The 20,259-nt window shown below is 43.4% G+C and overlaps 1 long non-coding RNA gene across 1 annotated transcript in view; it reads left to right on the top strand.

Moving 5' to 3' along the window:
- Positions 1–4,314: 4,314 nt before the first annotated feature.
- Positions 4,315–20,259, top strand: part of LOC122685441 — a 51,648-nt gene continuing 35,703 nt past the window's right edge. Inside the window, exons 1-2 of the long non-coding RNA XR_006338391.1 lie at positions 4,315–4,363; positions 20,015–20,090. This is a non-coding gene — a long non-coding RNA (uncharacterized LOC122685441). The remainder of the gene's footprint in view (positions 4,364–20,014; positions 20,091–20,259) is intronic.

The following is a 20,259-nucleotide window of genomic DNA, read 5'->3' on the forward strand; positions in this document are numbered from 1 at the left end:
ATGCTGAAGAAAGTTGGTGAGAGTATGCATCCTTGTACTATTCCTGATCTTTTAGGAAAATGTTTCACCTTTTCACCACTGAGTCGGATGTTAGCTGTGGGCTTGTGGTATATACCCTTTAGAATATTCCTTGTATAACCACTGTATTGAAAGATTGTATCAAAATTGATGTTACACTTTGTCAAAAGCTTTTTCTGCATTTATTGAGAAGATCACATGATTTTCTTCTTAATTTTGTTTATATTGTGCATCACATTGATTGATGTGCAGATAATAAATCATCCTTGCAGGTATAGGATAAATTCCATTTGATCACAGTGTATGATTCTTTTAATGTATTGTTCCATTTGGTTTGCTAATATTTTTCTGAGGATTTGTACATCCATGTACACCCCGGTCAGGGTTCTCTGGTGGTTCATGTGGTAAAGAATCTGCCTGCAATGCGGGAGACCTGGATTTGACCCCTGGGTCAGGAGGATCCCCTCGAGAATGGAATGGCTACCCAGCCCAGGATTCTTGCCTGGAAAATTCTATGGACAGAGGACCTGGTGGGCTTCAGTCCATGGGTCATAAATAACTGGACATGACTGAGTGACTCACACTTAACTCAGGTTCTTCTTGTCATTCTTAATGTCTAAATTTAAGATTTTATCTCAGTGAAACAGTGAAGTGAAAGGCAAAAATGGCAAAAGTCAAAGAGTCCATAGAAGTAAATGACAATAAGGCATAACACATGAAATCAAGGAGTCCAAATAATTTACTTTTCATAAGAATTTTAGATCTTCAGAGGAATTCTCATTAAACTGAATTGAAAACGCAAGCTTTAGTTTAAAATGTAAACCTTTTTTGAAAGAGAAATTAAAATAAAATAAAATATAAACATTTTTGGAATTATGATTCTATGATGAGACTGAAATTTTTATAATTTATGTATAAGATATTAAGCTATACTGTGTAGCAATTAAAATCATATTTTCAAACCTTTAATGATATTTATAAGCACGAATATATAGTGGAAAAGTAGCTAGGAATGGACGATGATCACATATAGCTTCAGATGACAGTACAGATGTGTTGAATGATAGTTTTTGGTTTGTATTTATTTATTTTTAGTTGAAGAAAAGCTTTGCAATTATGGTTGTTTTTCCTCATACATCAACATGAATCAGTCATAAGTATATTATCCATTCTTTGGTGAGCCTCCCTCCCACTTCCTGCCATCCTACCCTCTAGGTCCTGGCAGAGCACCATGCTGGGCTCCCTATGTTATGTAGCAAGTTCCCACTAGTTAGTTGTTTTACACATGGTAGTGGCTACCATGAAACCACTGATACTCTCTCAATTCCTCCCACCCTCTCCTTCTCCAGCTGAGTTCACAAGCCCTTCCTCTACATCTGTGTACCTATATCTGCGCTTCAAATGTTCACCAGTACCATTTTTTCAAGATCCCATGTGTATGCATTAATATACTACATTTGTTTTTCTCTTTCTGCCTTCCTTCGCTCTGTATCACAGGTTCTACCTTCATCCACCTCAATTAAACTGACTCGTATCTTTTTCCTTTTCATGGCAGAGTAAAATTCCATTGTGTATATGTTCTACAACTTCTTTATCAACTATTCTACTGATGGATATTAGGTTGCTTCCATGCCATGGCTATTTTAAATAGTGCTTCAGTGGACATTGGGATACATGTGTCTCTTTATTTTTTTTATTTTTTTCTTATTAGTTGGAGGCTAATTACTTCACAACATTTCAGTGGGTTTTGTCACACATTGATATGAATGAGTCATAGAGTTACATGCATTCCCCATCCCGATCCCCCCTCCCACCTCCCTCTCCACCCGATTCCTCTGGGTCTTCCCAGTGCACCAGGCCTGAGCACTTGTCTCATGCATCCCACCTGGGCTGGTGATCTGTTTCACCATAGATAATATACATGCTGTTATTTCGCAACATCCCACCCTCACCTTCTCCCACAGAGTTCAAAAGTCTGTTCTGTACTTCTGTGTCTCTTTTTCTGTTTTGCATATAGGGTTATCGTTACCATCTTTCTAAATTCCATATATATGTGTTAGTATGCTGTAATGTTCTTTATCTTTCTGGCTTACTTCACTCTGTATAATGGGCTCCAGTTTCATCCATCTCAACAAATGGGACCTAATGAAACTTAAAAGCTTTTGCACTACAAAGGAAACTATAAGTAAGGTGAAAAGATAGCCGTCAGATTGGGAGAAAATAATAGCAAATGAAGAAACAGACAAAAGATTAATCTCAAAAAGATACAAGCAACTCCTGAAGCTCAATTCCAGAAAAATAAATGACCCAATCAAAAAATGAGCCAAAGAACTAAACAGACATTTCTCCAAAGAAGACATACAGATGGCTAACAAACACATGAAAAGATGCTCAACATCACTCATTATCAGGGAAATGCAAATCAAAACCACAATGAGGTAGCATTACACTCCAGTCAGGATGGCTGCTATCCAAAAGTCTACAAGCAATAAATGCTGGAGAGGGTGTGGAGAAAAGGGAACCCTCTTACACTGTCGGTGGGAATGCAAACTAGTACAGCCGCTATGCAGAACAGTGTGGAGATTTCTTAAAAAACTGGAACTAGAACTGCCATATGACCCAGCAGTCCCACTTCTGGGCATACACACTGAGGAAACCAGACCTGAAAGAGACACGTGCATCCCAGTGTTCATTGAAGCACTGTTTATAATAGCCAGGACATGGAAGCAACCTAGATGCCCATCAGCAGATGAATGGATAAGGAAGCTCTGGTACATATGCACCATGGAATATTACTCAGCCATTAAAAAGAATTCATTTGAATCAGTTCTAATGAGATGGATGAAACATGTGTCTCTTTAGAGTTATTGTTTTCTCACGGTATATGCCCAATAGGGGATTGTTGGGTCATATGTGAGCTTTATACCTAGTGTTTTAAGAAAGCTACATTCTCTTCTCCATAGTGGCTGTATCCATTTACATGTCTACCAACAGTGCAAGAGGGTTCCCTTTCTTCCATGTCCTGTCCAGTATTTATTATTTTTAGAGTTGTTGATGATGGCCATTCTGACTGGTGAGAGGTGATACCTCATGGAGTTTTGATTTGCATTTCCTTAATAATGAACGATGTGGAGCATGTTCTCATGTATTTGGTGGCCTTCCTCATGTCTTCTTTGGAGGAATGTGTTCAAGTCTCTGCTCATTTTTAATTGGTTGTCTTTTTCTGATTAATATCCGGCTCTATGATCTACTTGTGTCCTTTGCAGATAATCCTTTGTCAGTTGCTTCATTTACAATCATTTTCTCCCATGCTGAGGGCTGTGTTTTCATTTTGTTTATAGTTTTCTTTGCTGTTTAAATATTTGAAGTTTCTCTGGATTCCATTTTTTAATTTTTGCTCATATTTCAGTCACTCTAGGAGGTGGGTCAATGAAGATCTTGCTGTGATAAATGTCAAAGAGTGTTCTGCCTATGATTTCCTGTAAGAATTTCATAGTTTCTGTCCTTATATTTGGTCTTTAATCCATATTGAATTTATTTTTGTGTATAGTGTTAAGAAGTGTTCTAATTTCATTCTTTTACATGCATTTGCCCCATTTTCCAGCCCCAGTTATTGAAGAGGCTCTCTTTTCTGTCCTTTCTCCATTGTACATGCTTGCTCCCCTGTCTAAGAAAAGGTGCCTATAGGAGTGTGGGTTTATCCCTCGCTTTGTATCTTGGTCCATTGCTCTATGTTGCTGTTTTTGTGCCTGTACCTTAGTGTCTTGATGACTCTAGCTTGATAGGTAGTATAGTCTGAAGTCAGAAAGGTTGATTCCTCCAGTTCCACATTTCTTTCCAAGATTGCTATGGCCATTCTGGGTCTTATTTTTTCCCCTATAAATTGTAAAGTTATTACTCCTAGTTCTTTAAAAAGATGTCATTGATTGTTTGATAGGGGTGAGTTGAATCTGCAGATTGCTTTGGGTAGTATAGTCATTTTCACAACACTGATTTCTTCCAATTCAAGAACATGGCATGTCTTTCTATCTGTGTGTTTCCTCGTTGACATCTTTCATCATAGAGCCTGTCTTTCTGCATACACGTGTTTTGTCCGTTGAGGCAGGTTTATTCCTAGCTATGTTTTTCTTCTCGTTGCAGTGGGAAATGGCACTGTTTCTTTATTTTCTCTTTCTGATTTTCTTGTTGTGTTATAGGAATGCAAAGGATTTCTGTGTATTAATATTGTATCTTGTGCTTTCGTAAATTCACTGATTAGCACTTAATTTTCTGGTTCTGTCTTTAGGGTTATGTGTGAACAAACAGCTCATCTGCAAGCAGTGAGAGGCGTACTTCTTCTTTTCAGGTAGGCATTCTTTTTCTGTTTCTTCTCTGATTGCTGTGTCTGTGACTTACAAAACTATATTGAATAATAGGAATGAGAGTGGGCACCATAGTCTTGATCCTGATCTTAGAGGAAATGTTTAAATTTTGACACCATTGAGAATAATGTTTGCTGAGAGATTTTCCTGTATGACCTCTATTATGTTGAGGTAGGTATCTTCTATGCTCATTTACAGGGCGTTTTAAAATCATAAACTGGTGTTAAATTTTGTCAACATCTTCTTCTGCATCTATCGAGATTATCATATGGTTTCTATCTTTCAATTTGTTAATATCGTGTATCACATTGACTGATTTGCATATAGTGAAGAATCTTTGCATCCCTGGGATAAACCCCACTTGAACTTGATGCACCATCCTTTTAGTGTGTGTTTTTCTTTTTTCTTCTAGCATTTTCCTCAGGATTTTTGTGTTTATGTTCATCAGTGATGTTAGCCTGTAATTTTCTTTTCTATGTGGTATTTCGGTTTCATTTCGGTTCATGGTGATGGTTGCCTCACAGAATGAGCTGGGGATGTCCCCCCCTCCACGTTTCTGGAGGCGATCAGGATAGGGATTGTCACATCTCCGTCATTTGAGAGCTTTCACCTGTGAAGTCCTGGGCTTTTGTTTGTTGGAGACTTTTGATCACAGTTAGTAGTGCTTGTGATTGTTGTGTTCATAGTTAGAGTTTGTGATTGGTGATTGATTTATTCATATTTTCTATTTCTTCCTGGTTCAGTCTTAGAAGATTGTACTTTTCTAAGAATTTGTCCATTTGTTCCAGGTTGCCATTTATTGGCAGATAGTTGTTTCTAATTGTCTCTTACGATCGATCCTTTCTCTTTTTGTGTTGTCTGTAGTAATGTCTCCTTTTTTATCTTAAATTGATTTGAGTCTTCCCCCTATTTGTCTTGATGAGCCTGGCTAACGATTTATCAATTTTGTTCATCTTCTCCAAGACTTAGCTTACTGTTGATTGATCTTTGCTAGTGTTTCCTTCATTTCTTTTTCACTTGTTTCTGCTGTGTTCTTTATCATTTGTTTCCTTCTGCTGACTTTGGCGGTTTTATGACTCTTTTTCTTCCTTTTCTAGGTTATTTAGGTGTAAGATTAGGTTTTTTATTTGATGTTGTTTTCATGTCTTGTGGTAGGCTTCTTGTATTGCTATAAAATTACTTCTTCGCATTGCTTTAATTGCATCACATAGGTTTGGGGTTGTCATTTTTTCATTGCCATTTGGTTTTAGGTATTTTTTAATTTCCTCTTTGATTTCTTCAGTGACCTGTTTGATTTCTCCATGTGTTTGTGTTTTATACAATTTTTTTTTTTCCTTTAAATGGTCCCTAATCACTTAGCATTGTTATCGGATAAGATGTTTGCTATGATTTCAGTTTTCTTAAATTAACCGAGGTTTGATTTGTGACCTAAAATGTGCTCCATTCCGGAGAGTATTTCATGTGCACTTGACAAAAAACAACTGTATTCTGCTGTTTGGGGATGGAATATGCTAAAGATAGCAATAAGGTCCATCTAGTCTAATGTGTGATTTAAGGACTGTTTCTATATTAATTCTCTGTATGGATGATCTGTACATTGGTATAAGTGGGGTGTTAAAATCCCCTAGTATTATTATTATTTTTTTTACTGTCGGGTTCCCCTTTAATGGTTAGCTGTATTTTTCTTATGTATTTAGGTGGTCCTATGTTGGATGCATGTTTATTTATAATTGTAATATGTTCTTCCTCGATTTATCTCTTTATCATTATCTAGTGTCCTTCCTTGGTTCTTGCAATAATCTGTATTTAAAAGTCTTTTATTTGATGCGAGAATTGCTACTGCAGCTTTTTTTATTTCGATTTGCATGGAATATCTTGTTCCAGGCCCTCACTTTTAGCCTGTGTGTGTCCCTACGTGTCGCGTGGATGTATAAACGACAGCAGTTATATGGATCTTGTTTTTGCTTCCGTTCAACCACTCTGTGTTTCAGTTGGAGCATTCAACTTATATTAAATTAATTATTGATATGTATGAAACTATTATTATTTACTTTATGGTTCTGTTTTTTTTCCCCCCAAGTCTATTCATTCCCTTCTATTTCCTGCCTAGAGAATGTGCTTTAACATTTGTTGTAAAGCACCTTTGGTGGTGCTGAATTTCTGAACGTTTGCTTATTTGTAAAACTACTGAGTTCTTCTTTGAATCTGAGTGAGATCTTAGCTGGCCACAATAATCATGCTGGTAAGTTTTTCCCTTTCATAACTTGAAGTATGTCATGCCACACCCTCCTGGCTTGCAGCATTTCTTCTGAAAGATCACCTGTTACCCTTATGGGGATTCCCTTGTTATTTTTTGCTTTTCCCTTTCTGCTTTGAATATTTTCTCTTTTTGTTTAATTTTTCTTACTATGTGTCTTGGCATGTCTCTCTTTTGGCTGACCCTGTATTGGACTGTCTGTGCTTCTTGGACTTGTGTGTGTTTCCTTCACCAAGATAGGGAAATTTCCAGCCATTGTTTCTTCGTGTGAGTTTTTATCTTTCTCTCTCTCTCGCCTCCTTGAATCCCTATAATGGGAATGTTAGTATGCTTGATATTATCCACCAAATGCATTAACCTTCCCTCAAACTTTTGTCTTAATTTTCCTTTTTGGTGCTGAAATTGGGTGATTTCCATTACTCTGTATTTCAGCTTACTGATGTGTCCTTCTGAATCATCTAATCTATTGATGCATCAGCTGCATTTTTCATGTCAGTTAATACCCATCCTGATCAAAGTCTTTCAAAAACTGCAGGCTGGGGGACACTCCCAAAATCATTCTGTGAGGCTACCATCACCATGATACCAAAGCCATCAGAAGAAATACCACACAGAAAAGAAAATAACAAAATGGTAACCCTGATGACCATAGATGCAAAAATCTTGAACAAAAAAACCAGAAGATAAGAAAAACACAGAATGCTACCTTGGAAGGATCATACACCAAGTTCAAGTGGAATTTATCCCACAGGTGTGAAGATTTTTCCCTATTTGCAAATCAAGAAATATGATACATTATATTAACACATTGAAACATAAAAATCACATGATAAACTCAAAAGATGCAGAAACATCTTTTTGACAAAATTCAACACCAATTTATGATTAAAGAAAAAAAACAACTCTCCAGAAAATGGGCATAGAAAGAGCCTACCTCAACATAATAAAAGTCATATATGACAATCTCACAGAAAACATTATTCTTGATGGTAAAAACCTGGCAGTATTTCCTCTAAGATCAGCAGCCAGACAAGGGTGCCCACTCTCACCATTATTATATAATATAGTTTTCTTACTCATAGCGAGAGCAACCAGACAAGAGAAAGAAATAAAAACAATCCAGATAAAACAAGAAGTAAACCTCTCATTGTTTGCAGATGACCTGTTTCTAAACGTGAAAAACCCTAAAGATAGAACCACAGAATTACAAGAGCTAATCAATGAATCTAGTGAAGCACAGGACACATAATTCATACACAGAAATCCCTTGCATTCCTATACAACACCAATGAAAAATCAGAAAGAGAAGTAAAGAAAAGAATACCATTCTCAACTGAAAAAAGAATAAAATATCTAGGAATAAACCTAAATTAAGACGCAAAACATGTGTATGCAGACAGAAATGCTGTATGAAGAAAGATATCAAAGATGACACAAACAGAAAGGTATATGATCTTCTTGAACTGGAAGAAACAATATTGTGAAAATGACTGTCATACCCAAAGCAATCTGCAGATTCCATTCATCCCTGTCAAATGACCAATGACATTTTTCAAAGAACTAGAACATATAATTTTACAATTTGTATGGGAAAAATCAAGACCCCTAATGGCCAAAGCAATCTTGAGAAAGAAAAGTAGAACCAGAGGTTTCAACTTTTCTGACCTCAGACTATACTACAGAGCTAGAGTCATCAAGACAGTATGTTACTGGCACAGAACAGAAAGATAAGCCAATGGAACAAGATACAAAGCTGAGAGACAAACTCATGCATCTATAGGCACCTTTTTCTTTCACAAAGGAGGCAAGAATATACAATGGATAAAAGACAGAAAAGAGAGCCTCTTCAATAAGTGGTGCTGGGGAAACTGGACAGCTACATGCACAAGAATGAAATTAGAACACTTCTTAGCCCTATACACAAAAATAGATGCAAAATTGATTAAAGACCTGAATGTAAGTTCAGAAACGTTAAAACATTAGAGGAAAACATAGGCAGAACACTCTTTGACATATAGCAAAGCAAGATCCTCTTTGACCCACCTCCTAGAGTAATAGAAATACAAACAAACAAACAAAAAAATAATGGCATTTAGCTAAACTTCAAAGTATTTAAGCAGCAAGAAAAACTATAAACAAGATGAAAAAACAACCCACAGTATGGGGGAAAATAATCGCAAACGAAGCAACTGAAAAATGATTAATCGACAAAGTTTCTAGGGAGGGCATACAGTTCAATATCCGAAAAACAAACAACCAAATAAGAAATAAGCAGAAGACTTAAACAGACATTTCTTCAAAGAAGACATCACGAGGGCCCACAAGCATATGAGAAGATGATCAACACTGCTGCTACTGCTAAGTCATTGCACTCGTGTCCGACTCTGTGCAACCCCGTAGATAGCAGGCCACCAAGCTCCTGTGTCCCTGGGATTCCCCAGGCAAGAATGCTGGAGTGGGTTGCCATTTCCTTCTCCTGATCCACACTGTTCATTATTAAAGAAATGCAAATCAAAACGACATGAGCTATCATGTCACACCAGGCAGAATGGCCATCATCAAAAATTCTACAAACAATAAATGCTGGACAGGAAATGGGAGAAAGAGAAGCCTCTTGCATTGTTGGAGGGAATACAAATGGATACAGCCACTATGGAGAACACTATGGAGGTTTCTTTCAAAACAGGACTAAAACTATCTTAGGACCAGACAATCCCCTGCTGAATATATACCCTGAGATAAACATAATTGAAAAAAAGACATATATACTCCAAAGCTCACTGCAGCACTGTTTACAAAGCCAGGACATGGAGGCAACCAAGATGTCCATCGACAGATGCATGGATGAAGAAGTTGTGGAACATATACACAATGGAATTTGACTGAGCCCTTAAAAAGATTAAATACAATTTAACTGAAGTGGATGAATCTAGAGCCTTTGATACAGACTGAAATAAGTCTGAAAGAGATAAACAAATATCATATCTTAATGCATACAAATGGAATCCTGAAAAATGGTACTGGTAAACTTTTTTGGAAGGCAGAACTAGATACACAGATGCAGAGGAAAGACTTGTCTGCCCATCTGGGGTAGGAGAGGGTGGGACAAACTGAGAGAATAGCATGAAAAAATAGCCACTATCTATGTAAAATAACTAGGTAGTGGGAAGTTGCTATGGATATAGGGAGCCCAACACAGTGCTCTGTGATGACCTAGAAGGATGGGATGGTGGGAGGTGGGAGGGAGGCTCACCAAAGAGGGAATATATACTTGCAACTGATTCATGTTGTTGTATGAGGGAAAGCAACTAAACATTGTAAAGCAGTGATTCCTCAACTAAAAATACATGAATGTGAAAACTCTTACTCAGTTGGTCTGTACTATCATCTGAACTCTATGGGATCATCCTCTATTCCTAACTACCTTTCCACTATATATTAGTGCTTATTCATTCCTTAAAGGTTTTGAAAATATGATTTTAATAGCTATACACTATTCCTTAATATCTTATGTAAATTTGAAAAATTTAAATCTCATCATAGAAATATAATACCAAAATAGGCTTATATTTAAACATAGAGTTTTCACTTTAAATTCAGTTTAAAAAGAATTCCTCTAAAGATCTGAAGTCTTCTGAAAAGTCATTACTTGGAATATTTTTTTCATTTGTTATGCCTTATGGTCATTTGCTTCTAAGGACTTGTTTCCTTTTGACATTTTTCCTTTGACTATACTTGTTCACTGAAATAACATTTTCAATGTAAAAATGTCAAGAGGGACCCGTTTGTGTTAGTCTTAGTCGTGTCCGATTCTTTGTGACCCACGGACTGTATCCTGCCAGGCTCCTCTGTCCAAAGAATTCTTTGGGCAAGAATACTGGAGAGGGTGGCTGTTCTCTCCTCCAGGGAACCTTCTTGACCCAGGGATCAAACCTGGGTCTCCCAAAAGGAGGCAGATTCTCTAACATCTGAACCATCGGAGAAGCCCAACTATGGTGTAAATGGATGCAAAAATCCTCAAAAGAATATTAGCAAGCCAAATTCAAGAATACATTAAAAGAATCATACACTATAATCAAATGGAATCATTTCTAGGGAAGCAAGGATGACATGATCTGCAAATCAATCAATGTCATACAGCATATGAGCAAAATAAAGAATAAAAGTCATATGAGTACCTCAACTGTTGCAGAAAAAGCTCTTGATCAAGTGTAATATCTATATATCAATCCAACTTTCAATAAAGTGTTTATACATGGAACATCCTAAAGGCTATATAAGACCACTGCTTACATCAGACTCAGTGATAAAAAGCTGAAAGTTTTCCCTAAAGATGAGGAATAGTTCAAGGATGTTTGCTCTTGCCAATTTTATTCACCGTAGTATTGTAAGTGCTACCCAGAGCAATTAGGGAACAAAAAGGAAATAAAAGGCATCCCCATTAGACCAGAAGGAGGAAAACTGTCACTATTACATTATGACATGATATGTCAAGCTGGTTTTAGAAAAGGCAGAGGAACCAGAGATCAAACTGCCAACATCCGATGGATCATTGAAAGAGCAAGAGAGCTCCAGAAAAACATCTATTTCTGCTTTATTGACTGTGCCAGAGCCTTTGACTGTGTGCATCACAATAAACTGTGGACAATTCTGAAAATGATGGGAATACCAAATCACCTGAACTGCCTCTTGAGAAACCTGTATGCAGGTCAGAAGGCAAGAGTTAGAAATGGCCATGGAACAATAGACCGGTTCCAAATAGGAAAAGGAGTATGTCAAGGCTGTATCTTGTCACCCTGCTTCTTTAACTTTTATGCAGAGAACATCATGAGAAACGCTGAGCTGGAGGAAGCACAAGCTGGAATCTAGATTGCTGGGAGAAATATCAATAACCTCAGGTATGCAGACGACACCACCCTTATGGCAGAAAGTGAAGAAAAACTAAAGAGCCTCTTGATGAAAGTGAAAGAGGAGAGTGGAAAAGTTGGCTTAAAGCTCAACATCCAGAAAACTAAGATGATGGCATCTGGTCCCATCACTTCATGGCAGATAGTGGGGAAAGAGGGGAAACAGTGGCTGACTTTATTTTTCTGGGCTCCAAAATCACCGCAGATGGTGACTGGAGCCATGAAATTAGAAGACGCTTACTCTTTGGAAGGAAAGTTATGACTAACCTAGAGAGCATATTAAAAAGCAGAGACATTACTTTGTCAACAAAGTTCCATCAGGTCAAGGCTATGGTTTTTCCAGTGGTCATGTATGGATGTAAAAGTTGGACTATAAAGAAAGTTGAGCGCCAAAGTATTGATGCTTATGAACAGTGGTGTTGGAGAAGGCTCTCGAGAGTCCCTTGGACTGCGGCGAGATCCAACCAATCCATCCTGAAGGAGAACGGTTCTGGGTGTTCATTGGAAGGACTGATGTTGAAGCTGAAAGTCCAATATTTTGTCTACCTGATGTGAAGAGCTGACTCATTGGAAAAGACACAGGTGATGGGAAAGATTGAGGGCAGGAGGAGAGGGGGACGACAGAGCATGAGATGTTTGGATGACATCATTGACTTGATGGACATGAGTTTGGGTGGACTCCGGGAGTTGGTGATGGACAGGGAGGCCTGGCATGCTACAATTCATGGGGTCACAAAGAGTCAGACACAACTGAGAGACTGAACTGAACTGATGATATGAAACCCTAACAACTCCACAGGAAAACAACTGTTAGAACTAATAAATCATCCAGATAACAGGATATGAACCATCCGAGAGAGAGATGAAGAAACAGTCCCATTTATAAATGCATCAAAAAGAATAAAATACCTTGAAATAATTGTAACCCAGGAGCTGAAAGACCTAGAGAGCCATGGACTCTGAGGTAGGAATTTTGGGTTCATATCCCCGCTGACTTGCTAACCTGTTGAGTGACCCTGGGCAAATCACACAATGATCTGATGCTCAACCATTTCAACTACAAGATGGACACAACACCAACCTCCTCCCAGGGTTGTGAAACTAAAAGGAAATGGTTATGGAGACCAGGGGGTTGGAGGGTCGCCAGCAGCCTCTCCTTGTGTAAAATTCTCTGGAACTGTGCTCTCCTCATCCTGTGGGCAAAGGTCAAGTATGGAGCTGGGGAGTCAGATGGGGCTGGACGAGGACAACGACAAAAATGATACTAGCTGTGGGTCAGGGAGGGAGGCCACCTCCTTTCCAGATCTCAGAGTGGTGCCTGAACGAAGAACCAGGGGATAAAAGATCAGAAGAGATAACTCAGAACCCCCACCGCAGGGCCGGCCTCTTCCTGGCAAGGACCTTCTCTCTGGTCCAGGCTCCAGTGTGATGTGGTGCTGCTCCCTGAGTTCTCCATGTGTCCACCAGGCCAAGAGCTCTCGGGAGCTTTAGGTCTATTAAGCCTCAGGTGCCTGACTGTCAGAATGACACAAGGACTAACAAGATTAATAATGAACTCTATTTTAAAAAAATGACAGAAGTACAGACAAGGCAGGGGGTGGGAAGCAGAAGGATTGACTGCTTTTCAGGCCTTTAGCAGAAATGTATCAGAAATATCTCCACTCCAGCTCAGGAGAGCCCACATGGTGGAAACAGAATGGACAATCAGGCTGTGAGTCTAATCTGCTGGTTAGATTCAACTCCACTGCTGATCCCAGAGACCAAAGTCCCAATCCACCAACCTTCCTGTGTGCAGCCAGACACCAAAGGAAGAAACACAGAACTTGCCTTTGGAAGTCTCAGCCAGACTTGATGGTGGAGTTGCTCAGCATGGTCAGTGGTCGCTATGGACTCAGCCCCTCCTCCGTGCTCACATCCTCTGTCCTCACAGAAACATGCACGGTTCACTACACAGAACTTTCTGGGGCACTTGTGTATACCAGAAACTGGCAGTGGCCAAATGCGAGGAGAAGACTCGGAAAAGGACACCTGCCTCTTGGGTGCTTCCCAAATGACCAAAGACCTGAAGCCTTTGATACTTTGGATTTGGAGAAGTCTTTCTAAACATGTAAAGGGAGAAAGGAGGCCCACTGGGACTAGTTGATATCCATTGGGAAAGGACGTCAGGTCCCTACCTCACAGAAACCACCAAAGATTAGACACATACCAAGAACCAACACTTCAAAGAAAAACTTGACACATTTTAGAACAATTTTTGATGAGTGAATCCTTTTTTTTTAATTTAAACATTGTTGATTTGTAATGAATTTTAGATTCAGGCATACAGCAAAGTGATTCTGTGATTCAGTGTCTCAGGTGCTTCCTTGCAGAAAATTCACTCGCCCTGGGCCACGCCCTCGACTCCAAACAACAACGAATAGACCTCCAAGGTCGGAGCAGCATGTGATGGTGCTTGCGGGTGGTTTTTGACTGAATAATTTATTCTAATAGGCTAGCAGAGGATCTCCAAACCCATCCTGAAACAGGAGTCCTTGCTCCCTTGAATGTGAAACAGGGCTTGGGAAGGGCAGAGGTGTGTCATGACCATTTTGTCTGCAGAGGACAAAGTGGTGCGTCGAGAGGATGCGTGGAAGCACGTCCCAGGACTCTGAGCACACGGACACAGTGACTGGACTCCTAGTCCTGCTCTTGGGGCATCGCACTGTGTCCAGCCCTGACACACGGCGAGCAGCTCCCACGTGCCCTAGGGAAGGTGACATGACCCGGACCTGGCCAGTGGGTGTGTTCCGTCCTCCCTGGCCACCGTGATTGGCTCAGGACTAGGGCAGTGAGCAATCAGGACCCAGGGCCAGGCTTGACCCTGGCATCAAGGGGCAGAGGGGCTCTGGTTCTGCCGGAAGGGGTGCGGCTGGCTGTCGTCAGGCTCCAGCAGTGGAAGGGGAGTGAGGTCGGCCTGGGGCGGTTGGTGGCCTTCCAGCTCCCGTCAGGGCAGAGCCGCCAGCCTGAGGATGAGGGCGCTGCTGAGCCCAGGGGTTGAGAGCGCCCGTTCCCGGTGTGGACCCGCAGCTCCTCCTGAGACCTGAGGGGAAACCGTCTGCTCGTGAGTCCTCTTCTGCTTGTCTGTCAGCTTGTTTGAACCTCGCTGGGTTTTCTATTCAGCTGGCTAAGTGGAGACATGGAAATGCAACTGTGTGGGTTTTGGCTGGCTTCAGGAAGAAATGCCAGATGCCGCTGGGAGACTCCAGTTGAATCTGGATGAGGTGCTATCTCTTCGGGTCAGATATTAATTCTAGGATAACCCGAAGTAGTCTTCACAGGATTGAGATAGAAACCTGCTAAGGGAGCAGTCCATGTCCTCATTCTAGAGCATGAGACTGCTGCTCAGAGAAGGGGGTGACGTGGCTCCAGCAAGGAGGTGTGCACCCAGACAGAAGCCCTGGATCCTGCCGTTTGAACGCAGGGAAGCCACTGGTGTGGGTTGTCCGTGTGTCAGGGGCTAAGGCATCAGCCCATACTGGACACTGTTGGGGCCTGACTCGGTAACTGCCATGTGGTAGCTTTGAGATTTCCAAAAGCAGTTTGCGCTGAAGGGAGGAAGGGCACCTGGCTTCATCCACCCCACCACACCCTCCAGATTCCCACTGACACTGACACCTTTCTCTCGATTTCTGAGGAAGTGACAGAGTCACTCTCTCGTGACCACCTTTGCTGACTCCTGTTCACGGGCTGCCATGTGGAGCTGCTAGAGGAGAAGCCAACGGCCTTTGCTCCCGAGTGCCTCTCTTTCTGTGGACCTTGGGGGCCCTAGTCCCCACTTGCACACCACAGGCCTTTTCCACATGTTGTGGGGCCCCTCACTCAGTGTGTATCCCTCGCTGTCCTTGCCATAGCTCCCTTGAAACTCAGCTTGTGAGCTCCTTTGTCTGCAGCGTGGCCCGCCTGGCTGCCACCGGACGGACAGAGCTGACAATGAAACAACAGCTCAGATCTGACAGCTCAGAAGCTCTGTACAAAGGGACCTGACTCTTCACAGTGGAGAGGGTGTCATAGCCTCCAGGGTTCTGGAACCCGTGCTTGGGCCAAAGTGACTCCACAGGCGTTTGAATGCCTGGGGAGGGTTCTGGCTATAGTGGGAATGGCTCGAGTCTCCTGAGGTTCTGAAGGCCCACTGTGTGCAGGTTCACGGTGCAGAGAGAGGAGAAAGTGGAGGCCTGCCCTGGAGGTGGTGAGAGCCCATGGATGGGTCAGACAGGCAGGCGGGGCAGGATGGCACCTGAGCCGCCTTCACGAGGGGGTGGTGTGGGGCCAGAGGACGAGAAGCAGGTCTGCTCCCTCGGCTGGTGCCCAGGGCAGGTTGTCACCAGACGGAACAGTTACCATGGTGATGACCATCACTGCTGTCTGCAAAGGGTTTCCAGTGGTGCGTCTCCATCGGAGCGGTCAGGCCATCTCTAAGCTAGACTGGCCATGTGCATTGCCTCTCCTTCGTTCTTCCCATGTGTTCTCTTCTTTCCAGAACATGAATTTTCTAGAGGGTTTTTGGGTCACCAGGATGTTAGGTCATTCTCTAGCCTTGTCTCCTGAGGAATGGCTTCCTAGTTGTTGGGGTTGTTTGTTTATCCAGCTCTCTTTCTTGGCTGATTATGTGACTTTGTTTGTGCCACAGGAAAAGTTCAGCATTCGCGTTCTGGCTGAGATGTCATTCTTAACAACAGCAATGACTGCCTGGGGAATATGATGGCATTTGCCTAAAGGGCTTCATCTGGCCCATGATATCTTGAAAGTACCTACACCATCCTTTCGATACTCAAAAGTACTTCAAATGAAAGAAAAACAAGAATTCTCAAACGTAGCCTTGCAAAATGTGGGGAGTCAGAACAAAAGGACCTCATTGTTTCACTGATAGTCATTGATGGGGACACCCAGAATATACGGAGAAATGAAGAGAAAAGGTTTCAAGTTTGTTCGTGGGCAGGGAGATGGAAGAACAGGGAGTGCTTGCCGTGAATACAGGGTTTGCTGGGAGGTGAGGCGGAAATATTCAAAGGGTCTGAAACTACAAGGTGGCCATGGTTACACAGCCCTTTGTAGGTCCTCAGTGTTCCCAGATTCCAACCCTTTTTAATAATTGTTACTATTGAACAACAATAATTGTTAACAATAATAACAATTATTAAACAACAATAATTGTTACTATGACATTGTTATTATTAAATAAATGAATAATTTTATTCTTTCAAACTGAACCAAGAAAAGTACAGAACACCATAGAACAAGTAAAAGAGCACAAAATAGGTAGAGAAAATCCAAATGAACAGACCCTCAAGGGAACGGAAGTCAGTCTCCCCTGGGTGGGGAAGGAGTTGATGGCATCCATGGGGGGCAGACAGGGATAGCGGCTGCAGAGCCCACGGCTCCCCTGGACCTGGTGTTTCCAGAACGGGCTCTGGGTCTCTGTCCAGAAGAGGGGCCCGTTCTCCATGCAGCGGTTGGTCAGTCATCATGGGCGTCTGGGTGTTGAGCAGGAGCCAGGGCAGGCTATCCCTGCAGAGGTGGTAACTCATGCCCTGACTCGGGTTCTCCTGCCAAAGCCCGAGCAGGGGCAGGTGCAGGTGGAGGTGGAGGTGGACGTTTGGGCTGAGGGGGTGGGACATCGGTGCCTGGGGCTGGGGGTCCTGCAGGCACAGAGGTCCAATCTGCCCAGTGTGGTGGCCAGGAACCAGCTGGCCCAATGTCTTTGAGGCAGGATGCATCAGGTCTTGAAGTCCCCTCAGTGCATCCCTGGGTCCTACACGTGGAGCGAACACCTCGGTAGGGACAGGTGTTGGAAATGGAGCCTGGTTGAGTTGGAAGGTCAGAGCTAGAGCTGGGAGAGAAGAAGAGATTACCCAGAGGTCTCCCTTGTCACGGGCCTAACTGGGCTCTAAAGCTTCCCAGGACTTCCAGTAGAATACCCAGCATAGGATACCTTCTCTGACTGCAGTCTGCAAGATGGTGGGAGGTCAGCCGTTGCTCCAGGCCCAGCCCCAGCTCTGGGGGACTCCTCCCTGTGAAGCTCAGCGCCCCTCCCCACACACTCAGATTCCCAGCCCCGGGCTCCTCACCTCTGTGCTCTGCCGCGCTGGGCTCCAGGTCCTCGTGCTGCCTCAGAGGGAGGGGTGCTCGGGGCTCTGGGTCGGATCCAGGTGTGCTGAGCCGTGAAGCAGCCCGAGACTGGGCCCCGCGGTGTGTCCTGGGTGGTTTCTGGGGAGGCCTTCCCCTCTTGCTCTTCACTCCCCCTTGGGCTGACCCCTGCATGGGCACTCTCACCTGGACCCTGCATTGGGCCTCACGGACAGGCGGGTGGGGCTGCGACCCCTCCCTCGAGGAGGAGGTGGACGGCGTGTCCCCCTCGTCGGCCACATCCGGTGGGAAGCTCTGCAATGACAGTAAGCGTCAGCCAGGCCTGCTTGGTGTTTTCTTTGCTGGTCCTGGCCAGCATGGCTGCTGCTTCTGCCCACTTGAATTTCTGGTCCCAGCGGAGGTGTGTGTCTGCTCAGATACCCGCCCGGGAGGAAGGAGACACCTCTTAGGGCGTCAGGTCAATCTGGGCAGTCAGCGCTGCATGGGCTCTCCCTCTCCCGCCCAGCCTGCTCTCCCCTGGGGTGGGGACGCCACCGGTGCACAGGCTTCTGACCGCACATCCTTCTGGGCTTGCTTGAGGCAGACACACCCCGAGAACCCCCCGTCCCCATTCCCAGGGAAAGGACTCGGGGTTGCCCGGGTGGGATGGGAGAGGTGGCCGGGCCCGGCCTGGGGCTCCCGGGTTACGTTCCTGTTCCTTCGGGCAAAGGGCCAGAGGCCTCCTCGGGGGTCCCTGAGCCAGCGTCGCCAGCGATCCCACACACTCTGCCTGTGAGCCCTCCCGAGGCCCCGGCCTCTGGGCAGGGGCAAACAGCAGAACATCTTGGCAGCAAGTGATCTGGCTGGGGTCTCCTCTCGCAGTGGTGCCTGGGTCCCTGGGTTCTGGGTTCTGTTGAGTTCTGTTGCCAGGAAGTGACATCATTTCTTGGGTTCGTTGCTGAGGTCCCTCACACAGAGCTCCCCAAGGGAACCTGGGTGTTTCTGAGTGTGCAACCACACCCTTAGGCCCCGTGCAGGCACAGTGACACGCACACTGCCCAGCCCTCAGCCTTGGGGGAGGCCTGGGTTCCGCCAGGGCCTGAGCTCTGAGGACACAGCTGCTTTCAGACCAGGCTCCTCCTTCTCATAAGTGACGTGGCCCTGGACAAGCATGTGCCCCTCAGGGTTTCCCCAGCATTTCCATCTGCCGAGCGGGGGTCATTCTCCCATCTCCTGCCCAGATCTGTTGGTCTCCGAGACCCCCATGCCTTTCCACCTGGGGCTGGTATCACATGGAGTTTGTGCACTGAGAATTCCCAAAGGAAGGATTCAACAAATGGCTGACCTAGCACAGAATGGGTCAGAAGCAGGCCTGGATGGGCTCTGGGACCTAGGAAAAGACACTCCCCTTCCTGCCTTTTCAAGACCCCACCCCCCCCAATTGGAAGACTGAATGGAAGTCTCGAAGGTCACCTTCTCTCTTATATAAAAGACTAGCCAACTTTGTGGTCCTCTTTTTCCATCAAGATTCTGGTTCAATTGTCCCAGCTTAGCTTCTGTGGGAGCTTGTAATGGCCCCCTGCATTCTTGTCTTTTACTCTTATTACCTTGGGTCATTTCGGCCATCTTTGGTGGATGGGCATTGTCCATGCCTCTATCTTCGAGACAGATTTATGAAAAGTCTGTACAATCTAGTCATTTCCTCTCTTTTGTTCAGTGTCTCTCTCTAGATGTGTCTCTTTCTTTTCCTTTCAGAATTCAGTCTATGTCTTCCTGTTTCTTTCTCTCTGTCTCTCCTGTGGATGGATGGATGGCTTTGAATGCTCATGTGTATTTTTAGCTTAGCGTTAGGTTTTAGGTCCAGGTTAGAGAGAGAGAAAGGTTTAGCTTGGAGTTGGTTTGGTGGAAGGACAAGGGTGTGTTATCTCGGGACCTGAGTGCTGTTTTTGCTTTTTCTATTTTACATGTGAGCCCCTTATCAGATACACCACTTGCAAGTGGTCTCTCATGTTCAGTTTACCATCTTTTTGTGATTTGTGACTGCTTAGCTTGTCCATTGCAAAGCTGTTCAGTTGGATGGAAAGCCATTGGTGTAGTTTGTTTTCCTGTTTCCCTCACTTGAAGACTCCCATTTCTGCTTCTGCCCACCAAATGTGAAGCAGACTGTGATGTTAAGGAGCCTACGACCTATGCTTATTTCTAGAAATCTCATAACGTCAGTCTTTGGGTTGATGTGTTTCACTGATATTGACGTGGTATGAGATAAAAACCAATAGAATTCTTTGGATGTAGCTGTCTGGTTTTCCATGGACATTTACTGAAGAGGCTTTCTTGTTCCCATTTGTATGTTTTCCCCTTCCTTGTCACAGATGAGATGACCATGGATGCTTGGATATGTTTCTGGACTCTCAACATTATGACGTTTCTCCAAAGACACACAAATGTGTAAGTTTTACATGCTCAGCCTCACTAATCACTAGGGGTGACAGGATCACCTTCCCTCATTAGGATGGCACACTGCCTCAATTGTGCTTTTTATGTGTTATTTTTTCAGAGTTCATGATTTTTCAGACATATATTTATCAATGTGGAAGCATTGAAAACATGCTGTCAG

Source organism: Cervus elaphus, chromosome 28 (assembly GCF_910594005.1).
Source record: "Cervus elaphus chromosome 28, mCerEla1.1, whole genome shotgun sequence".
In the NCBI taxonomy this organism is placed as follows: Eukaryota; Metazoa; Chordata; class Mammalia; order Artiodactyla; family Cervidae; genus Cervus; species Cervus elaphus.